This window comes from Odocoileus virginianus, chromosome 32 (genome assembly GCF_023699985.2).
Source record: "Odocoileus virginianus isolate 20LAN1187 ecotype Illinois chromosome 32, Ovbor_1.2, whole genome shotgun sequence".
In the NCBI taxonomy this organism is placed as follows: domain Eukaryota; kingdom Metazoa; phylum Chordata; class Mammalia; order Artiodactyla; family Cervidae; genus Odocoileus; species Odocoileus virginianus.
Genome location: NC_069705.1, coordinates 1,346,894 through 1,354,834, shown reverse-complemented (window position 1 = coordinate 1,354,834; position 7,941 = coordinate 1,346,894).

Sequence of the window (7,941 nt, the reverse complement as noted above, 5' to 3'; positions counted from 1 at the left end):
ATGTCAATGCCAGCAGAGTCTCTCTGGGTTTCTGTCCCCAGAGACGGGCATTTCACAAAGGCAATTGTGTCGAGTCAACAGGTTTGGAATCCAAGATGGGTTTTCCTGACCTGAGTCTGTCCAGCACAGAGCCCAGTAATGGCTGGACAGCTAGTAAGGGTCCCACCACTCTGAGTCTCTGGGTCTTCTGTTCAAGGGGAATAACCAATTGCTCCGCCTGCCAAAAGGCTTTTCAAAGGCGATAATGCAGGTGGAGTGAGACCTGGGAAAGATTGCAGAGGGGCTGTCACTACTGGGGATGGGGGATGGGTGGGGGGAAGAGTGCCTGAGGTCAGGTGAGGACCGGAAGCGTTCTTCAGGCAGAGGGAGACTGGGAGAGGGGACCTCCAGCTGCGGATGGAAATCAGAGGGTGGTTGCCTTATACCTGATTGACACTTGCCCATCCTCGGCGCCTCGTTTATATCAAACCCCCGAGAAGGGCGGGGCGCGGGGCTCCTCCCCGCGCTCCCCGCTGGCCGCCCATCCCCCCTCGGGAAGCCGTCTCAGCAGATTTATGGGCCCCTATGATGGAAGCCTGTGCCACTTCACTTTCACTGCTGGGATCGCCAGGGGGAGGGGTTCCTAAGGATTCACTTTCTCTGCTCTGTGACGGCTAAGCAAAGCCCGGAACTCTGAGCCACGACCTGGCACCGGGCCTCACCACTGCCAAGACTCTCCCAGCTTCTCTCGGCCCTCCTCCACTCTCAGATGCTGTCAGAGCCTCCCAGGACCCCGGGCCTTTTGGGTTCCAGATGCCGATTTTTTAACAGGCTTATGTTAGCATTTGGGGGTCAGGGTCCACACAGGATTTACAGGAAGTTCAGTTCTTCTCCAGGAATCGTCCAGGGCATTCACCAACTCCCCCACGGCCCATGCCCACTGGTTACTGAGCAGCCTACTTGCTGCAGGCCCCCTGGGAGGGGTGAGTTGGATGTGTTTCTGCCCATAAGGTTCACTCTGAGGGTTAGAGGGATGCAGGGGGAAGGCACAACCCGCCACTGTTGCCTCTGAAGGTGGAGGAGGGGGCCAGGAGCCAAGGAGTGCAGGCAGCATCAGAAGCTGGAAAAGATAGAAAAAGCCCCAGAGCTTCCAGAAGAAACACAGCCCTGCCAGCAGCTTGACTGTAGCCCAGAGAGGCTCTGACCTCCCAGACTGTAAGACAACAATACATCAATACATCTTACAAAAGCCCCACACCGTTTGTTGTTGTTTGGTCACTCACTCATGTCCGACTCTTTGTGACCCCGTGGACTGCAGCATGCCAGGCTTCCCCGTCCTTCACTATCTCCCAGAGTTTGCTCAAACTCACGTCCTTGAGTTGGTGATGCCATCCAACCATCTCATCCTCTGTCATCCTCTTCTCCTCCTGCCTTCAATCTTTCCCAGCATCAGGGTCTTTCCCAATGAGTCAGCTCTTCACATCAGGTGGCCAAAGTATTGGAGCTTCAGCTTCAGCATCAGTTCTTGCAATGAATATTCAGGACTGATTTCCTTTAGGAATCACTGGTTGATCATTCTATTCACAGTATAAGGTGCTGAGGATCAGTTCCTCTGCAGTCAAAGAGAACTATATGAGTTATTTGTGCTGACTTTATTGCCTTAGTTCTCAGGAAACAATGCAAAATTGATGTTCGAGTATATACCTCTTTTAGCCTGGATCCTTCCCACATCTGCCTCCTTCTACTACATATTTATGCATTTACTGGGCTGCAGAGACTTTCTGAGCACTTATTGTATGCCTGGCACCATGCCGGATGCTAAGGTTGCAAGGATAAGTGAGACAAAATAAGACAAGATCCTGGCCTCCAAGAGTTCCCGGTCACGTAGAAGACCCCGAAAGCAAGCAATTATAAAACAGGAGTCTGGTAATGAAGTGTACACAGATGCTCTGGGGAGCAGAGAATAGGAAGTGGTTAATCCCACTAGGGGTGGAGAAGGAAGGTGATGGGTCAAGAGTGGAGTTGGGCAAGGCTGCTGGGAGGAGGCAATGCTGGAGGGATGAACAGGTGGGTTTGCCATGTGAAATACAGGATGCTCATTTCAATTAAATTTCACATAAACAGTTATAAGGTGTAGTATATCCTATGCAATATTTGGGACATACTTATACTAAAAAAAAATTTCTTGTTCATCTGAAGTTCAAATTTTACCAGACATCTTATATCTTTATTTGCTAAATCTGGGAAGTCTATGAGTTGGAGTTTGTACAAAGGTGGAAGGAATTACTGACAATACGACATGCATGATCTGGAGGGTGGGGGTGGGGTACTGGAAGGACGTTGGAGGACAAGGTCTTGGTTCCTACCGAAGTCTGGGCTTTTTCCTGTGGTTAGTCAAACAGTCTGTGAGGGTTTTAATCAGAGAAACAAGCCATTAGAGATTTTTTAATGTTAAGTTAAAAATATGTGTATTCACTAGAGACTCACACTTGGAACTTTGGAAGAACTCTTAGAGTTCTTGAGTCATTTAGGATGCCTTAGATTGTTGTATGTATATAACTTTTTATTGAACTATATATGCAGAGAAGAATTCATATACTGTGCATTCAGTTTTTTTTTTTTTTTTGTAAATTGTGAATTATTCTGAATTTTGTTAGTTTTTCTTCCTTCATTTATCTGGATGATCCTATGATCATCTCATTTTTCCTATTAATGCAGTAAATTAAATAGATTAATTTTTGAACTTAAAAAATATGAGTCTTAATCCCCTCTTTTCTGGAAGACAGTATAGAAATTCTACAATGTATATATTTATAATTAAGGTAGTTAAGTGAATACAAAGGGCCAAGCCCAGGTTGACAAAGACTCGTCTGGAGAGTGAGAGGGTGGTCTGTCTGAGCAGTGGGGCGGGAGTGTATGACTGTGAACTTGAGGTTCAGGGCAGGCCCACTGCTGCCAGACTAGCATGGCCTGGGGAGCAGAAATTACAGGGAGCACAGTTTCCCTTCAGGAAAGGGAGAACATTCTACTGAAGTTGCCTGAGTCTTGTGGTTGTGTCCCCAAGAAGCAACAGGAGCCAGTGATAGCAGCTTGGGGCTCAGTCAGCCCCCATCAAGTGTGGTCCAGAGGTTCACCAGTCCTGTCCTGGATACTTAAGAAGGCATTTGGAGGGACTCCCCTGGTGGTTCAAGTGGCTAAGACTCTGAGCTCCCAATGCAGGGGGCTCTGGTTCCATCCCTGGCCAGGGAGCTAGATTCTGCATCCTGCAACTGAGAGTTTTCAACCCACAACAAAGATCGAAGATCCTGCGTGCCACAGTGAGGACCCAGTGGTGGCTCAGTGGTAAAGAATCCACCTGCCAATGCAGGAGACACGAGTTCAATCCCTGGGCGGGAAAGATAACCTGGAGAAGGAAATGGCAACCCGCTGCAGGATTCTTGCCTGGAAAGTTCCATGACAGAGGAGCCTGGGGCGGGGTTGAGGGGGGGCAGCTACAGTCCAAGGGGTCGAAAAGAGCTGGACGCAACTGAGCATGCACATAGCCAAATAAATAAAATAAAAGAATGCATCTGCAGGGCAGCTCTCATGTTACGTGTCCTTAGGACAATAAAAAGTGAATAAAAAGAAAGATGCAGAGGGGTGCTTGCCTGGGAGGAGATGGGACTGGACTATGCCTTTAAGTGTTTATGTTTCTTCCCAGACAGTCCCAAGCCCCAGACAGCAAGCCAGGCCAGTTCTTGAGTCAGAGGGGCTTGGGAACCACAGGGCTTTTGTACCTCCATGGAGGCAGAGTGGAAAAGATGCTTATCCAAGTGAGAGCATTCCTGGGCTTCATGTTGTCTTGTGTGGAATGCCACTTTATTTGTGTGTTTATTGGTCATGAGGCACGTGGGATCTTAGTCACCTGACCAGGTGCACTGGACCCCACGCCCCCCCCGCGTTGGAAGCTCAGAGTCTGAACCACTGGCTCAGCAGGGAAGTCCGTGGAATGCGTCTTTAAACGTTGCAGACCTCAGAAGCCTAACTGTGAACCTCAGTGACACTGGATGCTGAGAATCCACAGATGGTAGCTCCTGAGGGAGCGGGGCAGGCATTAACTGCTCTGATTTACAGACGAGCATTCAGCCCAGGGAGTCAAGTACAAGTCAGCCGGCCACAAGGAGCCACACCCTGCGTTTCCTGACTCTGGGTCAGGATGCTTTTCTCCACGTGGCCACAGACCCATGACTGCCCAGCCACAGACAGGAGACCCTCCCCTCCGCCCTGCTGTCCCACTCCTGGCTGACCGAGAGGATGCTGAGTGTAGTTCTGGGGAATGTGTGGTTAAGAATCTGCCTTGTGATGCAGGGGATGCAGGTTCGATTCCTAGTCAGGGAACTAAGATCCCACGTGCTGCTGGGCAACTAAGCCTGCGTGCCACAACTAGAAGTTTTTGCATGTCATGACGAAGACCTGATGCAGCCAAATAAATAAATACATAAAATTAAAAATATATATATATTTTTAAAAAAGAGCAAAACCTGCTGGAAAGTTTTCCCCACCTCCTTGTTTTTCTTCTTCTATTTCTGGCTGCACTGTATAGGGCAGAATCTTAGTTCCCAGACCAGGGACCAGGATTGAACTTATGCCCCCTAGAGTTGAAGTGGGAAGTCTTAACCACTGGACCACCAGGGAGGTCCCAACTGCTGTTTTTCCAGAAAAGGGCAGGGAGGAGCTCTGGGCATAGGTGCTGGGAGGCCCCACAGCGATCCTGCTTGGCCTGAGCATCAGCTTCGGGCGATGGGGAGGCTGAAGAATGCCTCCTTAAGCTGCGGGCTTGAGGCAACAGCGGATGTACTTCCGATATTCTTGTACAGGCATCTGGCAGGGTGGGGAAAATAAGAACTTTTTTGAAATGAAAAACACAAATGGGAAGGTATATTTTTGCTTTTGTTCATTCAAGAAGGAAAGGTGTGCCTCCTGGTCCATGATCCCATTCTGGAGACCCCTGGCTTCTGAGATCTCTGTCATGTCAATAACACTTTTAAATAAACTTTGTTCTACAACTTTCTCCTCTACACACACACACACACACACACACACACACAATTCTTGCAGAGCGGAGGGGAGACTGGGCTTTGAAGTGCAAAGTTTTGACAACACGACAAAGGACAACCCCCCTCCCCCGCCTCTCGCAAAACCCCAACAACTGCATTCGCCTCTAAAACACGGAGTGTCAGGCTATTCTGCCTGGCGCTGTCTTACAGTAGAGAACTGACTGGGGCTGGCAGTCATCCCCCAGAGTCCTGTTCAGTGCTTGGTCGCTCCATCATGTCTGACTCTTTGCAACCCCATGGACTGTAGCCCGCCAGGCTCCTCTCTTCATGGGGATTCTCCAGGGAAGAATACTGGAATGGGATGCCATGCCCTCTCCAGGGGATCTTCCCAACCCAGAGATGGAACCCAGGTCTCCCACATTGAAGGCAGATTCTGAGCCACCAGAGACGTCTGTGGAATGACTCTAAGCATTGCAGACCGTAGAAGCCTAGCCTTGAAGTGAAGTGAAGTGAAGTGAAGTCGCTCAGTCGTGTCCAACTCTTTGCGACCCCATGGACTGTAGCCCACCAGGTTCCTCTGTCCATGGGATTTTCCAGGCAAGGATACTGGAGTGGGTTGCCATTTCCTTCTCCAGGGGATCTTCCCGACCCAGGGATCGAACCCAGGTCTTCTACATTGTAGGCAGACGCTTTACCGTCTGAGGCACCAGGGAAGTCCCTAGCCTTGGTGTGGGTTAAAGACTGCCAGTGGACTGAGACTTGAACCCTGCCTTTCTAGCTGGGCCTTGGGAGGAGCCAGAAATGCACTGAGTTTAAGATTCTGGGGTCTTAGTTGCACTCATACTCCCTGTTATTTCTTGGGACAGTCATGTCCCTGGGTGCCCCAAGAGGCCTCTAGCTCAGACTGTTTGGGGGTGATCAGTCAGAAACAACCAGACCTAGGCTAGGCCCTCCCAAGAATGGAACTGTGACATTTACTCCTGCCTTGAGACCCCCAAGGACTGATGGAGGGGCAGTCCCATGAACTCATTTCCCGAATTTTCATATGGGACAGACATACGGGTCCTTCCACCATTTGGGGAAACAGAACAGACATGAGTGAGGGCTGGGCGAAGCCTGCATCCAGAGGTGACAGGATGTTATCTGCTAACACAACTCTTTGCAGGGAGTGAGTAAACAGACACATTTGCCTTGGGACTGAGGGCCTGCCTCGGGGAGAGAAAAGGACCCCTACCAAACTGCATTTTTCTCTAACTGCCCCTTGAATTGAGACACAGTTGCCTGGTTTCCTGCGGTCTTTTCTCTGCCTGTGAGGAATGTCTTCCCCAGCTTCTGGGCTGAGCATTACCAATTGTTCAGGGATTAACCCTTTGCCACCCGAGGGAGTCTCCCTCTCCCCCCATCTCTTTTCCTCCACATTGCCCCTCTTGCTTTAGAGCACCTTTCATCAGCTTAGAAATGATGGAGAAGTTGGCCACCGTCACACGCTCCCTGGGTGCACAGTGGCATCACTATGTCTTTAGGCGCAGGACTGCTTTAAGAGCCTCTCTTCATCGAAAAACTCGAGTCGTTTGACTTGGAATCTGTCCATCAAGAAATTTGGTCTGCAGGGTCCAAAGTCAGCTTCCCACAGCAAGGCAGTGCCTCCTCTGGTGTCTGCCTTCAGCTCAGGCTCTGTGGCCCATTTGCCACCTGGGGTGGTGCCACACCACTCAGATGCAATCTGCAGCTTTCTCTGAGCCTCCTCTGCACCCCACATTTTGGGACACAAGCAGTGTGGAGACCCAGCCAACCTCAGGGTCAGCTGTTGCTCTTGCCTGTCCCTGGGGTTGGTTGTGGTCACACTCCCAGCTTTCTGGAGCTTGGGCCTCATTACAAAGGATCCCCAGGGACTCTGAGGTGGAGGGTGGCAGGGGGACCACCCTCTGTTCCAGGGTGATGGTGGGGGTCGGGGGTGGGCTGGATGGAAAGAATGGGCTGTTTCTGCTGGAACTTCTTTCTCGCTTTCTGTCTGAACAGGAACCCTTGGTTTTTGACTTGAGGTTCCTGGGCTGGCTCTGAATGTAGCATGTGTGCCTGAGTGATGGACTTGATATTTACACAAGCCACGCTGATAAGTGCACATGTGTTTTTAATGTTTTGGCTTTCTAGACCACAAACATGTCAATGTGCATATGCGTGCACACACAGACGTGCTGTCGGGCTGGGCCTTGAGCAGGGCTCTTTTTTCCCTTCTTCTTTTCCTTTAAAAAACAACAACAAAAAACCCACAATTGTCCTCCCCAAATCAACACCTTTGTGCGCACCTTTCCCTTCCACACTGCCTCGGGACTGTCGGAGTGCCATCATCCGGTTGTCCCACCTGGAAACGCGGCTGCCTTTTATAGCCAGCAAACAGCCGGACTCCACCTTCCCCCGGGTCTTCGCGGGAGCCGAGCTCCACCGGCCCGGGATGGAAAGGCAGACTTCCCTCGCTACAGCCTTCCTGAGCCCGGGTCCGCCGGCAACGGCCACTTTCCTACTGCAGCCACAGAAAACAACACCGAGAAAGCAGTCTGCTGCTGCGTTAAGTTAGCGAAAAGTGTCAAAAAGAAGAAAAAAGTCTTGATTATCTCATGGACTTGCGAGTACTGTTAAGCGTCCTTGCTTTCCTGAGATCTGACCCAAGCTAGCTGCAGCGTTGCGCATCCTTTTTACCCACCGCACGCTTCTCTCCATCCCCCCTCTCCCTTCCTTTTTTCTTTCTTTCTTTCTTTTTTTGTCTTTTCCTCGTTTTCCCCCCTTCTTCCTTCTTTTATTTATTTATTTTTGGTTTTGTTTTTTAAGGGGTGTTGACCTGCGCTGAGTTCTGGGGAGCCGAGCCCTCCCGCCCGCGAGCCGATTGGCCGGCGGCGCGGGTGACTGACGGGCGGGCCCGGAGCGCTCC